Below are 25,605 nucleotides of genomic sequence, written 5' to 3'. Positions count from 1 at the left end.
AATCAATAAAGAAACCATACTAGTTCTATATTGAAATTCTGGCGTAATACGGGTCGGTCTTACAAGAATTTTGCTTTTTCTGACAAAAAAGTCGTCGGGTGGTGAGCAACATAACTCTTTCAATTCGGCGAAATACTCAGCTAAAAACAATCCTTTTGCGTAAAACGCAGCATCATTCAGCTTAATACGCTAGCTCGAATAAAATTTCCAAATGCATTAAATTCTGTACACCTACCACCCGAGTTTTAGGCCGGACCACTTATCCCCAAAGTCAGCATTCGGCAAAGATGCAACCTAGGTGATGACACGTTTACACTTCAAACTCATTACGGTTACGTATTGTTTTTATTGGTAATGACATACTAATTATTAACAAGCAGATTGAAATATGGTGTATAAATAATGAAAGACGTGACAAAGCTGAAAAGAAGACACAAAAATGAAGTTCAACATCTCTAATTGTGAACTTGTATCATTTTTCCTAACTCTTGTCCTTTGTTTTTTCATATCAACAAGCTCTAATGAATTTCTGGATTGCCTCTCTCAAACAATTTCATCAGACGATATTGTTTTCACCCCTAATGACACTTCATATTCCCCCCTTCTTCAATCTACAATCCAAAATCTTAGATTTAACACCACTACAACACCAAAACCATTAGCAATAATCACACCCTTGTCATATTCCCATGTACAATCCACAGTCATCTGCGGTGTTAAATCCCGACTCAACATCCGGACCCGAAGCGGTGGTCATGACTATGAAGGCCTTTCCTACACCTCCTTCGATCAGGACCCTTTCATCGTTCTTGATCTCAACCAACTCCGGTCAGTATCAATTGATTCACAGGCTAAAACTGCATGGGTCGAATCCGGTGCCACTCTTGGAGAGCTATCTTATTATGTTTCTCAAAAAAGTAATCTCCTTGGATTCCCAACTGGAGAGTGCACATCGGTGGGTGTTGGTGGGCAACTAACAGGAGGAGGGTATGGCACGATGGCAAGGAAATACGGTTTGTCTGCAGATAACGTAATCGATGCGCTTGTGGGTCGATGTGAAGGGGCGAATCCTGGATAGAGATTCAATGGGTGAAGATTTGTTTTGGGCGATTAGAGGAGGTGGTGGAGCTAGTTTTGGTGTTGTACTATCATGGAAGATCAATCTTGTTTATGTTCCACCAGTTGTTACTGTTTTCAGTCTTTCTAAAACCCTAGATGAAGATGCAACTCGGCTTGTTTACAAGTGGCAGCAAATTGCTCACAACATAACTGAAGATCTGTTCATTAATCTTCTTATAACTCCAGTTAACAGCACGATGCAAGTAACAATCAACTCGCTGTTCTTGGGGAAAGCTGACGAGCTAATGAAAATAGTTAGTGATGGGTTTCCTGAACTGGGATTACTGGACAAATATTGCATAGAGATGAGTTGGATTGAATCAGTGGTTTATTTTTCTCTATATTTAAGAGGACAAAGTGTTGATGCTCTCAAAGAAAGAAGACCATGGCCTAAAGATTACTACAAGTTCAAATCAGATTATGTTAAGAAACCAATACCAGAAGAAGCACTTGCAGAGATTTGGAAATGGTGTTTGGAAGCGAACTTGATTCTAGGGATGGAGCCACACGGTGGAAAGATGGGCGAGATCGATGAAACCGCGACACCGTACCCGCATAGGGAAGGGAATTTGTACATCATACAATACATAATGAGATGGGATGATGAGGGGTTTAATGCAACTGAAAAGCGTGTTGCTGCAATAAGGAGGGTATATGAGAAGATGACACCATACGTGTCCAAAAACCCTAGGGAAGCTTATGTGAACTTCAGGGACTTGGATCTGGGTACAAGTTGTAATGCATGCAGTACAAGCTATGAGCAATCGTTGATATGGGGAAGAAAGTATTTTAAAGGGAATTTTAAGAGGTTGGCAATGGTGAAAGGGGTTGTTGATCCAACTAATTTCTTCTGGTCCTATCTCATTCGTATTAGTTGATTAGATTAAATTAGATGGCAATAAAAAAACATAGATTATAAATTTTTAAGTGCTTTTATGTAGGGGTGTTCATGAGCCGATCCGATCGAGTGTCTGCTCGTGCTCGGATTGAATTACAACCGATCCGATCCGATCGGATCAAATTTGCAAAACCGAGCACAAAAGTGATGCTCATGCTCGGATTGAATTTGAATAGAGCGGATCGTTTTCGCTCGGTTTTTCTCAAATCCTAACTAAAATCGAGCGGATCGTTTTCGCTCGGTTTCGCTCGATTGAATTATAAGGTTGTGTTCAACAAAAACAAATCCTAACTTAATTAAAACATGTTCAACACCTTACTAACAAAAACAATACATAACTAAAATCATGATTCTAACAATGTTCTTAACAATAGATGTTGTGCTCTTCGAGTTACCGCTTGATCGAACAATCAGATTATGACATTGTTTTAGGAATTACGAATTTAGGGTTAGATTTTGGTGTGTGGCAACTGGCAGCAGCGATATGCAGATCTTCGAACAATCAGTTTATAAGTCTATATTATTGTTTTTGAAATTAGGGATTTAGGGTTAGATTTTGATATTAACTATTAAGTTGGGCTAGTATATATATTTTGGGCTTTCAATTTTTTGGGCTTTTATTCTTTATAATCTATAGTATATATATATATATTATTAATAAAAATAATTCGAGCGAAACCGAGCGATCGACGAGCGAGCGGACCTTTGCTCATACTTGGATTAAATTTGAATCGAACCGATCCGAGCGGCTCATTTACAAACTGAGCGGGAATCGAACGAGCATTTTTCGAGCGATCGTCGAGCAGTTTGGACAACCCTACTTCTATGATTGATTTTATGTTTATATTTGAATTAAGATAGAGTTAATATCATTCATTAAAACACATACTCTCTTGTTTTATTATAGGGTAAATTACACTTTTCGTGCTTTATGTTTGTAGCGAATTGCAATACATAACCTTTAACTTCAATAATTACAGTCACAATCCTTTATTTGGAAAACTCTTTACACCTTTCGTCCTTTAATACAAACCAGGTTAAAAATTTAAGTTAAGTCTTTTCACTTAAGGGTATCATGGTCATTCCACGCTTTTATTTAAAATGTCTCTAAATAAAACAACCACCAACGCCGTGGCTTCACAACAACACATTCAACAGCAATACGAAAGTGACAACTGTCACAACAGCAACAAACACAAGTGAATTCAAGAGTGCTACTTTGAACTTATCCATTCTAAATCAGATGTGGTTTGTAAGCTACGATGGCTATGGTGGAGACTAAAGAAGAGAGTGATGAATCTTTGTCCAATATGGAAACTAAAATGACCACTGAAAGCATGCAGATTGAAACACGGGTTATGATTCTGATGATTTCTTCTCCTAGGGTGTGGAGAATGCCTGTGTTTCTGTGGGTTTGGTCCATGATCTGATCTGGGTTGGTGTAAAAATTGGAACTTTTGAGGGTTTCGAATAGGGAATTGTATGATGAGTGGTTTTGATTGGAGTTTGAGTAGGTGTTTGTTGTCACACCCAACCGATGGCGGAAACATCGGGGCATGACACTGAGTGAAACAGATTGTCCATGAGTATCCGTAACAACTATTAATTACCAGATATTTAAACGTCATGTCCCATATCATAACATATCCAAATAAAACAGTTATTACAAATAATTGTCTCAAAAACAAACACTGTTTTGACAACACAGATTTAAGTGTGACATAACGAGACCCCTAGCTTGATTCACCAAAGCACAACTTTCCTAGCATCTTAAGCACCTGCCACCTACGTTAAAATAAAGTCAATACACATAGTGTAAAGGTGCGCATACAAGTTTGATACAATAATAGAGTTCGAAATCTTTACGCATAACCAGCATGTAACATGTAGCAAAGTGAAAGCTAGTAGGTTATCGACAGAGAAATATGCACAGACATGACTGCGAGTTGTAGAATGTGCAACACATATCCCCACTAGGACACGTGAAGTAAAGCCCTTAACAACCCCTGTCTACGACAGGTTCTGACTCCAAACTATAGTACTATCATTGCTAAGGTGTCAGGCAACAATCACTGTGTTAACATAACATACAAGCGTTCATCGAATAACATGTAGCATGCAATAACGGTTAGCGTATAAATAGTGTTTGCGTTGTTTGTCGATTGTGATTTGAAAAAGTAACGTATGCAACACCCAAAAGTACGTAAAGCAAAAAGGGTTAGAGTATACTCACAGATAGCGTTTAACAAGTAAACACTCTCTTGGATTGAAGGGAGTGCTGAGAGATTAGCCTGAACAGCTAACGATAGCATAAGCGAAGAACGGTGCATTAAACGGTGCAAAGTGAACAAGTGTCGACTGGTAATCCGATCGGATGGTCGTTCGATCGGATGTCAATCCGTTCGGATGGTCATCCGATCGGATGACCATTTGGTCGGATTGACATTCGTTTGGGATGGATTTGAAGTTTTCGTTGTAGCATTTTGAAAATAGTGAAGTATCTCTACCCTTCACGTCGATCGATCGAACGATCATTCGATCGGATTGCAATCCGATGGGCGAGACATTTCAGTTGAGAACAAGTTCACAGCAGGATGGTCATTCGATCGGATGGTCTTCCGATCAGATAGCAATCCTTTAGAAACTGATGATCTTTAAAAATTATGAAAAAGGGGTAGGTGTTGAAGTCCAAATGTCACCCGATCGGATTGTCGTTCGATAGGATGGCAATCCGATTGGACGACAATCCGTTCGACATTCAGTTTGTTTGAAAATTGGAAAATGTTTAAGTGTGGATACCAAGTGCAATCCGATCAGATTGTTGTTCGATCGGATGTCAATCCGATCGGACGGCAATCCGTCCCAATGAATTTGATCATCTTGAACTTGATTATTTTGAAAGTTTTGCGGTTTGCTCGAGACGGTATGACAACGTACTAAACAACGGGGACTCCATCAGACCCAGGTTACCCGATCGAACGGGAATCACCCCAATCTGGTTAGTTAACTGTTCGTGACGGTTGTTCCTGTTCAACCCGAAATCGGTTCTCTCTTTGATAGAAATCAGATCTTAGACCGACACATCACTAGAGAAGAGTAGAAGGCCTGAATGAGCTCCGATTCTATCGGTTTTGAGTGCATTGAGTGTAAAAGAGTTAAAAGAATGTGGGAAAAGCATCTTTCAATCCTTTTAACTTTGAAAATGTTTAGATCTAGTAAAAAACAATGTTTAATCTTGTGGAAATCCTTCAGATCTAAGTTGCTCTTGGTGGAATGAAGCCAAATCTTGACGTTCATAAGAACTTCATGATGAAATCACCCTAGAACACCTCAAATCCGCTGATTTCACGATTAAAAGTTAAGATTCAAAGGTGAAAATGATGAAGAAGTGTGTGTAGATCATAGAAGTACAAGATTTGAGTTGAAAACTTATAAGAATCGCGAGAAATCGAGAGAAAAGAGGGCTTGAGTGTGCTGTCGGTATTTATAGGTTGCCAAAAAGGGAAAGAGGAGTGCAAGTGTCGGATGGCGTGCCGATCGGATGGCATTTCGATCGGATGGCAATCCGATCGGACGACCATTCGATCGATTGGCCATTCGATCGAAGTGGTCCGACGAGTTGAGTTTCGGCGTTTCGTTTTGCGTTTCGATCGTTGCGATGCGTTTAAGCGAGTATCGATTAAGCATTGCGATATATTAATAATAACCACGCAAATACTATATCTAACATACAATCATAAAGTTATTTAGGATGATTATAACTTGCGTTTAACATTTGCGATTCAATTGCGTTGTGATAGAGTTGCGATTGCGTTTTGATTAATCACCACAAACATAAAGTAAACACGCACAAGTAACACATAAGTAGCACACACACATGTAAAACAATATACAGAATCTATGAATCAAAGCTGCGAATGCGATTGCGATGTGATTAGCGATAAAGTGATAAACAAGCGATTAAACCTCGATTATTAACAGATACTCCACATAATACAACTAAAGCAAATAAAATACAAGATCTGATTACAAGTCAAGGAAGTAAAGTTAGTAGTTAAGCAAGGAGTGACATATCACAATTAGCAATCTTTTCTTCCTTTGACTTTGACTTTGACTTTTGAAACACGGGGTGTTACAGCCTCCCCTACTTAAGGGAATTTTTCGTCCCAAAATTAGGCTTTAGCCGTAACAAACAACTGCGGGTACTTCACCTTCATGTCACTTTCGAGTTCCCAGGTGAACTCTGCGCCGTGTTTGCCTTCCTAGCGAACCTTCACAATGGGAATACGTGAGTGCCTGAGCTTCTTGGTTTCTCGGTTCATGATCTCGATAGGCTTCTCCACGAAGTGTAATGTTTCGTCCACTTGTAGATCCTCAAGTGGAACTTGTAAATCCTGCTCGGCTAGGCACTTTCTGAGGTTCAATACATGGAAAGTCGGGTAGACATTGCTAAGGTCCTCCGATAGTTCGAGTCTGTAGGCCACTTTCCCGATCCTTTCTAGAATCTTAAAGGGTCCAACATATCAAGGCGCGAGCTTTCCTTTCTTGCCGAATCTGATCACACCCTTCCAAGGTGATACCTTTAGGAGTACGTGATTGCCAACGTCAAATTCAAGGGGCTTGCGGCGTCTATTGGCGTAACTTTTCTGACGACTCCGAGCTTTCAACAGATTGTCTCGAATTTGGAGGATCTTGTTAGTCATTTCTTGCAGTAGCTCAGGACCGGTTAGTTGCGCATCTCCGATCTCATGCCACAAAATCGGCGATCGACATTTTCTTCTGTATAATGCCTCAAATGGTGCCATTTGTATGCTAGAATGATAACTGTTATTGTACGAGAATTCGACTAATGGTAAGTGCGCGTCCCAATTACCACCGAAATCTATGACACACGAGCGAAGCATGTCTTCAAGAGTACGAATCGTTCTTTCAGTCTGACCATCGGTTTGGGGATGGTAAGCAGTACTTAGATTAAGCATAGTACCGAGAGTAGATTGAAACGTTTCCCAAAGACGCGAGGTAAACCGACCATCGCGGTCAGAGATGATGTCACGAGGCGTCCCATGTCGACAGATGATCTCGTCGGTGTAGATTCAGGCTAATTTTTCAACCTTGAAGTCTTCTCGTATCGGTAGGAAATGAGCAGATTTAGTCAAACGGTCAACGATAACCCAGATGCTATCGTGACCTGAGGTTGTACGCGGGAGTTTCGTGATAAAGTCCATGGTTATGCTTTCCGATTTCCACATCAGGATCTCGGGTTGTTTAAACAAGCCAGATGGTCTTTGTTGTTCGGCCTTGAATTTCGAGCAAGTCAGGCACTTCTAAACATAGATTGCGATATCCTTTTTCATACCAGGCCACCAGTACCATTGATGAAGGTCATGGTACATCTTGTTGGCACCAGGATGAATAGAATATCAGGACTTGTAGGCTTCATCCAACATAATTTGTCGCAAGTTAGTGTGTTTGGGAATCCAAACCCGGTCCAGATAATGGGATATCCCATTTGATTTATTCACTAACTGTTCGCCATTATGGTGAATCCTTTCCTTCTTCAAGGTGCGTTCGGTAAAACAAGCATGCTGAGCGTCGCGGATAAGAGTTTCGAGATGGTGCTGGGCGTGAATATTACGAACACTATGCAAATAGCTTCGTCTACTGAGGTCGTCGGCAACGACAGTTGCTTTGCCAGGATGTTAACGGATCTCACAGTTCTGATCATTGAGAAGTTCTACCCATCGGCGTTGGTGCATATTCAGTTCTTTTTGGCTGAGGATGTGTTGCAGGCTCTTATGATCTGTGAAGATCGTACACTTGGTACCATAAAGGTAGTGTCGCCAAATTTTCAATGCAAAAACAACTGCGCCTAGCTCGAGGTCATGGGTTGTGTAGTTCTTCTCGTGGATCTTGAGCTGACGAGATACGTAAGCGATAACCTTATCCCGTTGCATGAGAACACAAGGTCGATACGAAAATCAATATCACGACTCGGGGGTAAACCAGGTAAATCATCAGGAAAGACATGAGGGAAATCATGAACAACGGGAACATCTTTCACACCTGTGGTTCTTATCTTTTCCTTCTCCGCTACTACAATGTTTGCCAAGAAAGCTCTATATACTTTGCGGAGATACTTGCTTGCTTGGATGCACGACCTGAGTTTGAGACCTTTCGAAGGAGTTTCTCCATACACACAAAGTTGATCACCATTAGCGAGCGAGAAGCGAATCATCTTATCGAAGCAAACAACTTCAGCATGATTTTCGTGAAGAAAATCCATGCCTACTATGACATCAAAACTACCAAGCTGCACCGGAATGAGATCGATAGGAAAGATATGATTGTTGAGTTCGAGAGTACAATCACGAAGAATAGTATTGACAGTGACGGTTCTTCCGGTGGCAACTTCAACATCGACTGTCGAGGGGAGATGGGTGCGCTTACGATTAAGGAGCTTTTTGAATCCTAACGACACAAAACAGTTATCGGCTCCAGTATCAAATAAACACGAAGCATATATACCATTCACAAGGAACGTACCATTAACCACATTGTTAACTGCTTGGGCCTGGCGAACGTTGATGTTGAAAGTACGTCCGTGGGCTGCTGGCTGTTGCTGCTGCTGCTGCTGCTGTTGTGGCTCTTGCTTCACCACTCGATTCGGGCACATGTTTGCGAAGTGGTTGGGATCACCATACGCAAAGTAAGTTCTAGCATGGATTGCGGGTGTAGGAGCCGCTTGTTGGCCTTGAGGAGCGGGAAGTAGAGCTTGTTGAGCAAGAGCTTGACCTTGAGCTGGAGCTGGAGCTTGACGTGGGCCAGTACGGCAGTTGGTGGTGAAGTGGCCGTACATATTGCAGTGCACACAGTATCTACAAGCAATCCCCACGGGATGATGGTAAGTACAAGTAGGGCAAGCCGAGTGAGGACCAGTGTATGCACGCTTAGCCAGCGGTGCATTGGTGACCGGTGCCGCTACTTGGCGGTGATGGGGCTGCGGTTGGGCAGGTACTGCTTGGAGTGGAACGGCAGCTGTAACAGCGCAATTCTTGCTACTGTTGTTGTTGTTCTTCCTCTTGCGACAGGAGGACTTTGAAGACTATGGTGCGATGGCGGTTTCAGCGGTTGTAGCAGCGGTAACTTGATGAAGATTCTTGGAGGCCTTATCAAAGTAACCAGCCTTGACTCGCTTGTCGTTTATCTCAGCAGCGAATAAGAAGGTTTCCTCAATAGTTGTCATCTTCGCAGCTTGAACGAAATCAGCCACGCAATCCGGAAGAGCACAGATATACTTTTTTATGGTGATTTCGGGAGTAGTAACTTGACCTAGACAGATTATGCTCAGCTGCTTAAAGCGAGCAGTTAAACCAGCGTTGTCGCCATCCTTTTGTTTGATGTGCCAAAACTCATCCTCCAACTTTTGAAGCTCGTGGGGAGGGCAGAACTCTTTCATCATGATGTCCTTCAACTCATCCCACGTTAGCCCATAAGCTGCATCATTTCCGCGCTTGTTTCTTTCGGCAATCCACCAATCCAGAGCCCTGGACTGGAAAACGCCGGTAGCGTTAACAGTGCGGAGATTATCAGTACAGCCGCTTTGGCACAGGGTGACTTCGATAGAATCAAACCATTGAAACATGGCAGTAGGTCCATCTTCTCCGGTGAATTCTTTGGGGCCGCAGGCTTTAAACTGCTTGAAGCTAAAAGTAGCCTTAGGCGAATCAGTCTGGGACTCTTCAGAGGACTTACTAGCGTTTTCGTTCAGCTCGCTAACAATTTGCGGTGTGACTTTCACCATTTGCTTAGCAACGAGAGCAGCAATGCGTTTATCCTCATGGTTTCGGCGAGCAGAGCGGGAGTTAAACGACCCAAATGACGACATTGTCTGCAATAGACATCGCCATAGGACTCAGACACTATATAATCGAATCTCACCTCTCAACACACTTAATACTACTAAAGCTCAGGAACACATTAAACACGTAATCACGTAAGCACATAAACCACAGAAACACATAAGCATGTAGAGCACAAAAGCACACAAGGCACCTAGAACGCAGCGATCATGCGGACCCACTATATTTTGCACGTATTCACCTACATATATAGCACGTATTCACCTATCATCCATAGTCCACGAGTTCGAGAATAACGATTGCGATTAGCGAGTACACAGCGAGTAGTATAGCGAACGATTTGTTAGCATGTTGAGATAGATTTGCAGTGCGAATTGTGTGTGTCGATCAAAGTGAATAGCGAAAAGTGTATAAATTTGTGACAACCGTAAAAAATACAGGTATCCGTACAATTAATTAATATTGATTAGTGCTTAATGACTGTACTGAATAACAATTAACTGCTTTCTGATTATTGCAACATACTTACATGTGCATCACATATTACATAATGTCATCTCATTATCACATGCAAGCTTTATTGACATACATGATGCACAAAGCACAGTTAGCAGAGTTAGTGGATAACTCAGAAAAATGCTGACAGTGTTCAGTACATAGACAAATAGTGTTTTGAGACCCCGTATGGGCCAGAGATAAGGTACTACACTAGTATGGTGTGTAGCGAAGTAAGGACCATAAAACTGCTTCACTAGGTGATGGTTTAAGTGCCGGAAAGTGCCTAAAACCCACATAAAGTGCAGAATTCTGCATATTTCAGCAAAAATCAGCAATTTAATGAGCTAGTAACATGCAAAAATATGGCAAAATAGTCCTGTATGCTTTCCTAAGTGTCGGGAATTAAAAGTGTCACAAAAGGTAACATAAAGATCACTAAACGGAATAGTTTGACACTTTAACGAACCGGTATCTAACCGAACAACCGGACATTACCCGGAACACCAAAAATTTACTAGAAGCATTGTTTTATTAATTCTAAGCTAGTTATGATCCCCGAACACCCTAACACACTATATAACACATGATAGGCATAAACACCTAACTAAAATACTTGGAATCTAACTTAACCACTTAACTACCCACTTAAACTTACACTTACCCCCCCCCCCCCCTTGTCACACCCCGACCACGTAAAACAACAAACCATGGCGGAAACGTCGGGGAGTGTTGTAACAGAAGTATTGTTTCAAACCATGGATACCAAGAGTTCCATTTTATTGAATATTAAACATTTTCTTAAAGTTAAACAAGCAAGTCAAACATAGTTTATCATCATTATTAAATCACTAAATCCTCATCCAGTCCTAAGTGAGCGTGCATCCTATTCGCAATTCAACACTAAGCAACTTCACCTGAAACATATGTAAAAACAAAGTCAACAAAGAAATGCTGGTGAGTACATAGTTTTTGTGTGAGTATCAGATTCATGGCTCGTTTGTATGTTGAAACAACTTGTACAACTTTGCTAATTGATATTAGAAAACCTTGTTTTGTAAAATGTTGTATTGTAAATGAATAACCAAGTCAAAAGAGATTGGTCATAATTTATAAACCTCGATGCCATGAATCTTACCCCAAAACATTTGTTTATGTAAACCAAATCATAAATCATTCCTGTAATAACACTTGTATTACATTGTGCATTGTTATTGTTGTTGTTGTTGTACAGCTCGTGGAGGAGTGTAGTCGCTCCTTGTGACCCAGAAAACTTTAGCGGCTTAGCAGAGTTGAAACTCTTGAAATTACATTGTGCATTGTTATTGTTGTTGTACAACTCGTGGATTTGGGTCACAACGCCTGGAAGCACAGCAGCCATTTGCTGAGTGACAAGGGCTGCGATTTCTTCAGCAGTAAAAGATTGTGCATCACGTCGAGGAGGCATTGTCTAACAAGGAAATATGAGAAACGAGTGAGGTCGATAATTTGGAAACACAAAAGGGATATTGAAAATATTGACGAATAATAAAGAAGGCGATCATTTGTTTGTTACTTCAAACAAACAAACGACACACAGTGACTAATCAAAGTAATGAATCAAAATAATGTATCGCGAAGACATGCTCGCCTATAAGTGAACTCTCACCCCAAGAGTTCCCAGGTAAGAGTGACTGGTCCGATTATGTGGATTTGTGCGAACACTCTAGCCTTAGACAGAAAACTCAGGGTACAGGCATTCACTCTTCTAGTTTGCACGTGTTCATATTATTTAGACCCAAATTTCGACGAGATTTTGAAAACACAATAGGCACCAAGCCAAAAATGAGTCAAACTGGAAGGGTTCAAAACCTTATAATGGAGGGTTCAAAACCTAGTAATCAATCATCCTAGAACGGATGATTAATTTTCGAAGCAGATTCGGATTTCGTTTTTAAAATTCTAAACGCAAATCAACTTTCGTTGGGGTCCTAGAAAGTTATAGTCTAGGTCGAAATTTAACTAATAACCTAATTCTCTATAACAATTGGCTCTGATACCAACTCTTCTGTCATACCCCGACCACGTAAAACAACAAACCGTGGCGGAAATGTCGGGGAGTGTTGTAACAGAAGTATTGTTTCAAACCATGGATACCAAGAGTTCCTTTTTATTGAATATTAAACATTGTCTTAAAGTTAAACAAGCAGGTCAAACATAGTTTATCATCGTTATTAAATCACTAAGGCCTCGTCCAGTCCTAAGTGAGCGTGCATCCTATTCGCAATTCAACACTAAGCAACTTCACCTGAAACATATGTAAAAACAAAGTCAGCAAAGAAATGCTGGCGAGTACATAGTTTTTGTGTGAGTATCAGATTCATGGCTCGTTTGTATGTTGAAACAACTTGTACAACTTTGTTAATTGATATTAGAAAACCTTGTTTTGTAAAATGTTGTATTGTAAATGAATAACCAAGTCAAAAGAGATTGGTCATAATTTATAAACCTCGATGCCATGAATCTTACCCCAAAACATTTGTTTATGTAAACCAAATCATAAATCATTCCTGTAATAACACTTGTATGGTTTATATAGTTTCGTAAACATCGTTGGGTGACATCGTTTAACTCGTGCTCATTATAGATCATCGTTCATTTGTTTAAATCGTTCTAAATCGTTCAATCGTTCTCGTTTAAATTGTTCTCGTTTTAATTGTGAAAACTACTTTTGGTCGTCTCGCTAATAACATTCAAACCTTTGTGACTCGTCCATCGTTCAACTCGTTTTCGTATTAACAAACCACCAAAGGGTAAGTTAACATTCATCAGATTCAGTCGTTATTTACCTAACCCACACATAACCATGGGTCCAGGTTGATAACGGGATTTGTCGGATCCTATGGTACCATAACCTAATACTGGTCGGTTCGGCCAAAATTAATGAATGCCATTCGTTATGTAACTTCAACCAACAAGTTCGTTCACATTATCGAAATCGTTATTAATTTAGTATAAACCATCTTAATCGTTTTTGAAATCATCGTTAAGATATCGAAATCGTTTTGCTACATATGAATCACCCTGAAATAATCGAAAACAGTAAAAAGAGGGGATCTATGTACTCACCTTTGGGTGCGTTTTTAAATGTTAACACACTCCCTCAAATTGTTTATCCACCCTAAATTAAATAAGAATGATTTTTAATAATCAAAAACCACACTTTGACATGCAAAATACTACTTATGTCATTTCTGGGTTAATATATATGAAACTAGACTGTTTTCGGACATTTAAATAAAATGGTTAACTTATTCCAAAAATTTCCAAATTTTTACAGAACGTCTTACACGAACCAAATATTATCGTGTAAAAATATCGGGGTCTAGTTCATTACCAACATTTTATAAAAATTCATTTTCCCGGACTGAAGTCAGATTCATCTTTTTCTGACCGCAGTCCACGGAATAATTCATCTAAAATTTATCGTAAGTCTGTTTGACGTAATTCCAGTTGGAGGATCACAGAGACAATAATGACCATCTACAGTATAAATTTCATGATCTAACCCTACACAGAATTCAAGTTATAACTGAAAACAGGACGCATATTTTCAGCAGCAAAAATGCAGCTCTAGCTGCTGTTACAAAATAGTACTTTAAAAATAGTAAACGAAGTCCAAAAAATATGATTCCAGTGCCATTACAACCGTATTTCATAATACATAAATCCAGACTTCAGAAAATACATTTTTCGTTAAGTTACGGTCTGGTTACAGCCAACTGAAGTTGGCTGTAATCACTAAACAGCTTTCTGTTTTCAGTCTTTTAACATTATAAAGTGTGTTCGATTGATTCCGTTAACATGTTTAGCGATCACAATAATACTTACAGCAGATTATCACTTATATATTTCAGATTTATCATGCATTATCATATTTCATCATCATTTTAACAATACATCAACACTAGACTAGTTTATGTTCAAGACTTGTTTATGTTCATTAGAGTTCTTAACCTTTCATCATTCTTTCAACTATTAACCACCAAAAATATGAACAAGATGAAGATATAAGGCACTTACTACTAGCACAAGGCTAGGGGAGTTTGATGATGGAAATAGAGTGGATAAAGGCACGTAAGAGGGGTCCTTCAAGTTCCGCAAGCTCTAAACCTTCTTACACACCATCTTGCATCTTGAGTAGCACTTGGAATGGATGAATGATGTTTGAAGATGGTGGTGATGGGGCTGCTTGGTTTCAGCCGATTGGTAGGGAGGGAGAGAAGAAGATTAAGTGTTGAGGTGTGTTGGTGGAATGAAGTTGTGATCTAAAGGGTGGTCCTTATATCCTCCAACATGGACTTAACCATTGGTTCTTATGTCCATAAAGTACATAACATATCTTATTAAAATTCAAACAAAATCCCACTATTAGGCACATGGGCCGATTTCTTTGCTAGGGGGGAGGGGGTCTAATTGAAATTTTTAACCAATTAGTTACTTCATCATTCAAATCCAAGTATCTTGTTACATGTGTTCGTTACTAGGTGTTTTAGTGTGTGTGTTAACGTGTTTGGGGATTATAACTAGCCAAGAAATGATTAGACATTGCTTCTAGCAATATTTTAGTGTTCCGGGTAATGTCCGGTTGTTTGGTTGGGTATCGTTTCGTTAAAGTGTTTAATTATGTACCAGGTATTTTATCTAGTGTTCAAATCCCGATTTATGGCGTTCTAAATTATTTTTATTATTCTATAAAAATAAACTCGCCAAAATATTGCCGAAATAAATTTCAGTTTCCAAGACTGGCTACGTTGTCTGTGTTTCGCAGTAAAAGCACTGTGTCGCGTAGGAACACACGGTACGCGCTTAAACTTGAAAAATAACGTTTTTAAGCGTTTTAATTTATTTTTCAACACGAACTTGATTAAAGTAGGATTTTAATGATAACAGAATATTTGTGGGATTTAATATTATCCGGGCGGTCACCAACGTTCGTTTCGCAGTTTTGTCGTAGTTAGTTCTTTAGTTCAAATAAACATGTTTCGCCATACCGAATCCTTCGGAACTTATTTCTAAGTTATGTAAGGGATATTTAGGGTATGTTTGGCTTATGTCACAGTTCCGGAGTGTATGTCGCGTTAAACTGATTGCGTTTAAGCACCATTTTGCGTATAATCTTCCAGAAAGTGATTTAAAGCTTGAAATCAGTATCGAATCAAATTGTAAAATTAATAAACACCATTGCACATACAATAACACCAAAACACATATAATAACACCAAAGCACAATGTTTATTGATAACTGACGTTGTTTTACATTATACGATGATTACAGAACACAGTTGTCACAGTCTCCCCTACTTTAGGAAATTTCGTCCCGAAATTTTTATTTAGAGGAATCTTGTGAAAACAAATGCGGATATTTCGCCTTCATCTGGTCCTTATGTTCCCAATTAAAATCGGGGCCACGTTTGGATTTCCAACGAACTTTGACCAAATGAATCCGTTTGTTCTTCAACTGTTTGTATGTACGGTCCACTATCTCCACAGGCTTCTCGACAAAGTGCATCGCTTCATCAATTTGAATCTCATCAAGAGGAATGTGAAGATCAACAGCAACTAAACACTTTCACAAATTGGACACGTGAAAATTCGGATGAACATTTCCAAGCTCTGGAGGTAGCTCTAGTCGATAGGCAACCTTTCCAATTCTTTCAACAATCTTAAATGGTCCAACATATCGTGGTGCAAGTTTTCCTTTCTTTCCAAATCTCACCACTCCCTTCCAAGGTGACACCTTGAGTAGGACACGGTCTCCGACTTGAAATTCTACGGGCTTGCGTTTCAAATCCGCATAACTCTTTTGACGGCTTCTAGCTGTCACAAGATTATCGCGAATTTTCTTGATTTTGTCTGTTGCTTCCAGAATGATCTCAGGTCCAGTAAGCTGAGCTTCACCGGTCTCATTCCAACAGACAAGTGAACGACATTTTCGACCGTAGAGAGCTTCGAATGGTGCCATCTTAATGCTAGCATGATAACTATTATTGAATGAGAACTCGATCAATGGCAAGTGAGAATCCCAATTACCACCAAAGTCTATCACGCATGCTCTAAGAATATCCTCCAAAGTTTGAATCGTCCTCTCAGATTGACCATCTGTTTGGGGATGATAAGCAGTGCTTAGATTCAGTTGGGTTCCCAAAGCAGATTGCATGGTCTTCCAAAAATGAGATGAAAATCGAGCATCACGATCGGAAATGATATCCAAGGGAACACCATGTCGTGATACAATCTCGTCTACATAGATCTTGGCAAGATTTTCAGTAGAGAAATCCTCACGGATTGGTAAGAAGTGAGCTTATTTTGTCAAACGGTCAACTACGACCAAAATAGCATCGTGAGCTTTAGACGTACGCGGTAACTTGGTGATGAGATCCATTGCAATGTTCTCCCATTTCCGAACCGGTATCTCTGGTTGTACAAGCAAACCAGAAGGTCGTTGATGTTCCGCCTTGACTTTGAGACAAGTTAGGCATTTCGATACATACAAGGCAACCTCCTTTTTTCATATCAGGCCACCAATACTGGGTACGAAGATCCTTGTACATTTTATCAGCACCAGGATGGATAGAATATCAAGACTTGTGAGATTCGTCGATTACTAAGGTGCGAAGATCGTCCTGATTCGGAATCCACAAACGATTCTCAAAATAGAGTAAACCATCGTCTTTCCTTTCGAGTTTAAGCTCAAGTTGAAGCGGTAGTTCGTATTTCAATAAGTATTTTATCACACAAGATCGTTGAGTTTGAAGAACACGAGATTGAATATCCGATAGAGTTTGAACAGAATGAAGCTTGGCTCGTTCCTTTCGACTAAGCGCATCGGCTACGACATTCGCCTTACCAGGGTGGTAGCGGATCTCGCAATCATAATCGTTTAAGAGTTCAACCCAACGTCGTTGCCTCATGTTCAGTTCCTTCTGATTGAGAATATGCTGGAGACTTTTGTGGTCTGTGAAAACCACACACTTCGTTCCATAGAGGTAGTGTCTCCAGATTTTAAGCGCAAAAACCACAGCTCATAACTCAAGATCATGAGTCGTATAGTTCTTCTCGTGAATTTTCAATTGTCTAGACGCATAAGCTATGACTTTACCACGTTGCATAAGAACGCAACCAAGTCCTAGATTCGACGCGTCACAATAGACAACAAAATCATCGTTTCCCTCAGGCAGAGATAAAAAAGGAGCATCACAGAGCTTTCGTTTCAGCGTTTGGAACGCTTCTTCTTGCTTAGGTCCCCACTAAAAAGGCCTATTCTTCTGAGTCAAAGCAGTGAGTGGAACCGCGATCTTCGAGAAATTAGAAATAAACCGTCGATAATAACCAGCTAGTTCAAGAAAAGAACGAACTTCTCTAGGTGTCGTTGGTGTATTCCAATCCTTAATTGCAGCAATCTTGGATGGATCTACATGAATACCCTGTTCATTGATAATATGACCCAAGAACTGAACTTCTTTAAGCCAGAATTCACACTTGGAGAGTTTAGCAAAAAGTTGTTCCTTCCTTAGGAGTTCCAATGTCAAACGAAGGTGTTGTTCGTGATCGTCTCGAGAGTTTGAGTAAATGAGAATATCGTCGATGAACACAATGATGCACTTATCTAAATAAGGTTTACAAACCCTATTCATTAAGTCCATGAAGATAGCTGGGGCATTCGTCAAACCGAAAGGCATGACAGTGAACTCGTAATGCCGATATCTTGTACGGAAAGCAGTTTTGGGAATATCTTCTTCGAAAATACGAAGTTGATGATACCCAGAACGCAGGTCGATCTTGGAAAAGCATGAAGCACCTGGCAGCTGGTCAAAGAGATCATCAATTCTAGGTAGGGGATATCGATTCTTGATGGTAAGCTTATTAAGCTCACGATAATCGATACACATTATAAAAGTTCCATCTTTCTTTTTCACAAAGAGGACAGGAGCTCCCCAAGGCGAAAAGCTCGGACGGATGAATCCTTTATCAGACAACTCTTGAAGCTGTTTTGATAACTCTTGCATTTCCGACAGTGCAAGACGATAAGCTGCCTTCGCAATCGGGTTGGCATTGGGTACAAGGTCAATATGAAACTCGACTTGACGAACTGGAGGCAAACCAGGCAGTTCATCGGGAAACACCTCTGGATAATCCCGAACAATCGGAATATCCTGAATACTCTTGCTCTTGCCCTTCTCCTCGGTGACATGTGCCAGGAAAGCGACATATCCTTTTCGCAAATAACTTTGAGCCTTTGTACATGACATAAGCTTCAAACCACCAGATAGCTTCTCGCCACGAACTTCCAGAACATCGCCAGACGGAAGGGGAATACGAACAATCTTATCGAAGCAAACTACCTCTGCATGATGTTTGATCAACCAATCCATCCCCACGATAATATCGAAACTCCCAAGTTGCATCGGCGTGTGGTCAATGGGAAAAAGATGCTTATCAAGGTTTAACTGACAATCACGAATAACAGGATCGAGCACAAGAGGTTTACCAGTAGCAACTTCGACAGTTAAGGGTTTCCTCAGTTTAGTTCTAGGTATCGCAAGCAAAGGCTTAAAAGATAACGAAACAAAACTTCTATCGGTACCAGAATCAAAAAGAATGGATGCAGGTCGATTGTTAACAAGAAACGTACCATTGATGACGAGGTTGTCAGCTCGCGCCTCGTTTGCATTCAGATTGAATACTCGTCCACGAGCGGGATTCGCATTCGCATTGACCTTGACATTCACGTTCGGATTTGCATTCGCATTTGCCAACCTTGGACAGTTGTTGCGGAAATGACCATACTCTCCACAGTTGAAGCATGAACCCGGTGGGAATCTAGTAGCATTCCCCTGAACTAGGGCTTGAACCTGAGCAGCTTGATTCTGACCCAATCGGCAGACATTGGCCAGATGCCCAAGTTTACCACACGTTGTGCATTGCCTACAAGCTTGTTGTGCAACATGATGACCGTTGCAGCGAGCACAATGAGGTGCGGTACCAGCATACGCTTTCTTCGCAGGAAGTTGAGCTGGTGGGTTTTGAGGGTTCTGAGCATTTTGTGTAGTTACTGCAAAGTTCTGAGCACCCTTTCGCTTTCTCGACTTCTTCGAAGACTCACCCTTCTTACCCTTACCCTTTTCCTTATCTTTAGCAGTATCAGTTGACTTCTTCTTATCACCCTTGCATGTAAGTTTACGCTTCCTGACTTGCGACTCAGTCAGGGTAGCAGATAACTCGATCGCTTGACGAACAGTAGCAGGATTAACGCCAGTCACAATATCTTGTATGGAATCGGGTAACCCATCGATATACCTCTCTATCGCTTTCTCCAACGGGGTAACCATAGTAGGACACAAAAGACTAAGCTCCTCAAATCGATCCATGTACGCACGGTGTTCTCCCCCATCTTGTTTTAGATCGTCAAACCCTCGTTCCAAAGCTCGGATTTCATGACGGGGACAAAACTCTCTCATCATGAGAGCTCAAAGCTCTTCCTATGTTTGTTCCAACGCCACTTCGGCACCCCTATCATGCATCACTCCATTCCACCAAGTAAGAGCACGCTTCTCGAACACACTTGATGCAAATTCAACCTTACGCCCATTCGGACATTGCACATGTCTAAATGTGTTCTCGATACTTTCGAACCATTGAAGGAGTGTAGTCGCTCCTTGTGATCCAGAAAACTTTAGCGGCTTACCAGAGTTGAAACTCTTGAAATTACATTGTGCATTGTTATTGTTGTTGTTGTTGTACAACTCGTGGATTTGGGTCACAACGCCTGGAAGCACAGCAACCATTTGCTGAGTGACAAGGGCTGCAATTTCTTCAGCAGTAAAAGATTATGCATCATGTCGAGGAGGCGTTGTCTAACAAGGAAATATGAGAAACGAGTGAGGTCGATAATTTGGAAAAACAAAAGGGGTACTGAAAATATTGACGAATCATAAGGAAGGCGATCATTTGTTGTTACTTTAAACAAACAAACGACACGCAGTGACTAATCAAAGTAATGAATCAAAATAATGTATCGTGAAGACATGCTCGCCTATAAGTGAACACTCATCCCAAGAGTTCCCAGGTAAGAGTGACTGGTCCGATTATGTGGATTTGTACGAACACTCTAGCCTTAGACAGAAAACTCAGGGTACAGGCATTCACTCTTCCAGTTTGCACGTGTTCATATTATTTAGACCCAAACTTCGACGAGATTTTGAAAACTCAATAGGCACCAAGCCAAAAATGAGTCAAACTGGAAGGGTTCAAAACCTTATAGTGGAGGGTTCAAAACCTAGTAATCAATCATCCTAGAACGGATGATTAATTTTCGAAGCAGATTCGGATTTCGTTTTTAAAATTCTAAACGCAAATCAACTTGCGTTGGGGTCCTAGAAAGGTATAGTCTAGGTCGAAATTTTACTAATAACCTAATTCTCTATAACCATTGGCTCTGATACCAACTCTTCTGTCATACCCCGACCACGTAAAACAACAAACCGTGGCGGAAATGTCGGGGAGTGTTGTAACAGAAGTATTGTTTCAAACCATGGATACTAAGAGTTCCGTTTTATTGAATATTAAACATTGTCTTAAAGTTAAACAAGCAGGTCAAACATAGGTTATCATCGTTATTAAATCACTAAGGCCTCGTCCAGTCCTAAGTGAGCGTGCATCCTATTCGCAATTCAACACTAAGCAACTTCACCTGAAACATATGTAAAAACAAAGTCAGCAAAGAAATGCTGGAGAGTACATAGTTTTTGTGTGAGTATCAGATTCATGGCTCCTTTGTATGCTGAAACAACTTGTACAACTTTGTTAATTGATATTAGAAAACCTTGTTTTGTAAAATGTTGTATTGTAAATGAATAACCAAGTCAAAAGAGATTGGTCATAATTTATAAACCTCGATGCCATGAATCTTACCCCAAAACATTTGTTTATGTAAACCAAATCATAAATCATTCCTGTAATAACACTTGTATGGTTTATATAGTTTCGTAAACATTGTTGGGTGACATCGTTTAACTCGTGCTCGTTATAGATCATCGTTCATTTGTTTAAATCGTTCTAAATCGTTCAATCGTTCTCGTTTAAATTGTTCTCGTTTTAATTGTGAAAACTACTTTTGGTCGTCTCGCTAATAACATTCAAACCTTTGTGACTCGTCCATTGTTCAACTCGTTTTCGTGTTAACAAACCACCAAAGGGTAAGTTAGCATTCATCAGATTCAGTCGTTATTTACCTAACCCACACATAACCATGGGTCCAGATTGATAACGGGATTTGTCGGGTCCTATGGTACCATAACCTAATACTGGTCGGTTCGGCCAAAATTAATGAATGCCATTCGTTATGTAACTTCAACCAACAAGTTCGTTCACATTATCGAAATCGTTATTAATTTAGTATAAACCTTCTTAATCGTTTTTGAAATCATCGTTAAGATATCGAAATCGTTTTGCTACATATGAATCACCCCAAAATAATCGAAAACAGTAAAAAGAGGGGATCTATGTACTCACCTTTGTGTGCGTTTTTAAATGTTAACACAATCCCTCAAATTGTTTATCCGCCCTAAATTAAATAAGAATGATTTTTAATAATCAAAAACCACACTTTGACATGCAAAATACTACTTATGTCATTTCTGTGTTAATATATACGAAACTGGACTGTTTTCGGACATTTAAATAAAATGGTTAACTTATTCCAAAAATTCCCCAACTTTTACAGAATGTCTTATACGAACCAAATATTATTATGCAAAAATATCGGGGTCTAGTGCATTACCAACATTTTATAAAAATTCATTTTCCCGGACTGAAGTCAGATTCATCTTTTTCTGACCGCAGTCCACGGAATAATTCATCTAAAATTTATCGTAAGTCCGTTTGACGTAATTCCAGTTGGATCACAGAGACAATAGTGACCATCTACAATATAAATTTCATGATCTAACCCTACACAGAATTCAAGTTATGACTGAAAACAGGACGCATATTTTCAGCAGCAAAAATGCAGCTCTAGCTGCTGTTACAAAATGGTACTTTAAAAATAGTAAACGAAGTCCAAAAATTATGATTCCAGTGCCATTACAACCGTATTTCATAATACATAAATCCAGACTTTAGAAAATACATTTTTCGTTAAGTTACGGTCTGGTTACAGCCAACTGAAGTTGGCTGTAATCACTAAACAGCTTTCTGTTTTCAGTCTTTTAACATTATAAAGTGTGTTCGATTGATTCCGTTAACATGTTTAGCGATCACAACAATACTTACAGCAGATTATCACTTATATATTTCAGATTTATCATGCATTATCATATTTCATCATCATTTTAACAATACATTAACACTAGACTAGTTTATGTTCAAGACATGTTTATGTTCATTAGAGTTCTTAACCTTTCATCATTCTTTCAACTATTAACCACCAAAACTATGAACAAGATGAAGATTTAAGGCACTTACTACTAGCACAAGACTAGGGGAGTTTGATGAAGGAAATAGAGTGGATAAAGGCACGTAAGAGGGGTCCTTCAAGTTCCGCAAGCTCTAAACCTTCTTACACACCATCTTGCATCTTGTGTAGCACTTGGAATGGATGAATGATGTTTGAAGATGGTGGTGATGGGGCTGCTTGGTTTCAGCCGATTGGTAGGGAGGGAGAGAAAAAGATTAAGTGTTGAGGTGTGTTGTTGGAATGAAGTTGTGATCTAAAGGGTGGTCCTTATATCCTCCAACATGGACTTAACCATTGGTTCTTATGTCCATAAAGTACATACCATATCTTATTAAAAATTCAAACAAAATCCCACTATTAGGCACATGGGCCGATTTCTTTGCTAGGAGGGAGGGGGTCTAATTGAATTTTTTAACCAATTAGTTACTTCATCATTCAAATCCAAGTATCTAGTTACATGTGTTAGTTACTAGGTGTTTTAGTGTGTGTGTTAGCATGTTTGGGGATTATAACTAGCCAAGAAATGATTAGACATTGCTTCTAGCAATATTTTAGTGTTCCGGGTAATGTCCGGTTGTTTGGTTGGGTATCGTTTCGTTGAAGTGTTTAATTATGTACCAGGTATTTTATCTAGCGTTCAAATCCCGATTTATGGCGTTCTAAATTATTTTTATTATCCTATAAAAATAAACTCGCCAAAATATTACTGAAATAAATTTCAGTTGCCAAGACTGGCTACGTTGTCTGTGTTTCGCAGTAAAAGCACTGTGTCGCGTAGGAACACACGGTACGCGCTTAAACTTGAAAAATAACGTTTTTAAGCGTTTTAATTTATTTTTCAACACGAACCTGATTAAAGTAAGATTTTAATCATAACAGAATATTTGTGGGATTTAAATATTATCCGGGTGGTCACCAACCTTCGTTTCGCAGTTTTGTCGTAATTAGTTCTTTAGTTCAAATAAACATGTTTTCGCCATACCGAATCCTTCGGAACTTATTTCTAAGTTATGTAAGGGATATTTAGGGTATGTTTGGCTTACGTCATAGTTCCGGAGTGTATGTCGCATTAAACTGATTGCGTTTAAGCACCAGTTTGCGTATAATCTTCCAGAAAGTGATTTAAAGCTTGAAATCGGTATCGAATCAAATTGTAAAATTAATAAACACCATTGCACATATAATAACACCAAACCACATATAATAACACCAAAGCACAATGTTTTATTGATAACTGACATTGTTTTACATTATACGATGATTACAGAACACAGTTGTCACACCCCCCCTCTATAAGTGGACGGTCACTTATGTGACCCCACCTTCACAATCTTGCAAGATCACACTAAATCTCCTCTTGATCTTCCTTGGATTTGATCAGATCATGTTTGTACTATTTGAAACACATAAACCATTGGATAATAGAGTTGAATGGATTATAAGAACTCCAGAGCTCACACACTTCACCACAACTCTCATCCTCCTCCTCTCTCCCTCCCTCTCGGCCGTGAACCCCCCCTCCCCCCATCATCACTTCCATTTCAATCCCATCCATTCCAAGTTCATTCAAGGGTGTTAGGAGGTGATTAAGGAAGCTTGGTGCTTGTGGATCTTGAAGGACCTTCATCAATTGCTTTTATCCATCACTTTTGTCATCGTCAACATCAAGTGTTCTTCCCTAGCCTTGTGCTAGTAGTAAGGCTCTTATGATCTCTTGATCTTTCATATATAGTTGGTTAATAAGTGATGAACATTGTTAAACATGATAAACATTAAAAGACATAATCATAAATCTCTAACATAAGCTTATAAACATATCAAATCTTGTTGATTTATGATTGTTTGCTTCTTGTTGAATGATTATTAGTTTTAGTGATGCTAGACATCATAAGTAACCTACTAGATTGTGATTAAACACATGATCTAGTAAGTTAAAGTGGTGATCTTGTGAAAGACCAAGATCATCATGCTTTATGTTACATGAAATTGAATGATAAAAGTTGTTCTCATAAGATGATGAGTTAAACAAGATAAAAGTCTTGTGAGTGGATGATTTCTAAAATATTTTTCCAAAGGAACCAAGTTAAATAACAAGATTTGTATAAACATTATTTTAAAGAAAACCAATCATGTTTCTAGTGTTGAAACAAGTATAAGAACACTTTGATTACAAGAAAAATTCAAAAGAATGATTTTTGGAAAAATTATCTAACAAGTTGTAAACACTCAAATCTTTCAAAAGTAAGATTTTTAAAGAAATAAACACACTTTAAAGGGTAAATAAACACACTCAAATCTTTCATGATTATCATGTAGATAGCTTTGTTTTAGCTCTAGGTAAGTGTAGATTGATTGTTGATTGTTTGGATGATTTTTTTTGAAAAGAAAATCATATGCTTTAATAGCATGGACACCTCCATTTTTAGGGGAAACTATGGCAAAATTTTCTAAAAATACAAACACTTAGAAAAATATTTTTAAACAAATATTTACAAGTATGTTTCAAACTATGGTTTTCAAATATAAACTTTGCCATAGATTTTGTTACAAAAATACAAATATTAGAGGTTGGTTTTTATAAATAAAAATGGATAGATATGTATTTAGAATATAAATCTATATTATCTATAATAAGAGATTATGAGCAGATGTAAAAACTGCCTATGTGTCAATTTCTAAGGTATGCCACATGTAATCGCTGATGTCATAATTCCTTTTCAATATTTAGATATGTATGT

At 39.2% G+C, this 25,605-nt stretch overlaps 1 pseudogene; it reads left to right on the top strand.

Annotated features, from left to right (window-relative positions):
* The first annotated feature begins 411 nt into the window (after positions 1-411).
* On the top strand, positions 412-2,043 carry LOC110885277 (annotated as a pseudogene).
* The last annotated feature ends 23,562 nt before the right edge of the window (positions 2,044-25,605 follow it).

Source organism: Helianthus annuus, chromosome 16 (assembly GCF_002127325.2).
Source record: "Helianthus annuus cultivar XRQ/B chromosome 16, HanXRQr2.0-SUNRISE, whole genome shotgun sequence".
Taxonomy (NCBI): domain Eukaryota; kingdom Viridiplantae; phylum Streptophyta; class Magnoliopsida; order Asterales; family Asteraceae; genus Helianthus; species Helianthus annuus.
This window is presented reverse-complemented; position numbering and strand designations above follow the sequence as displayed.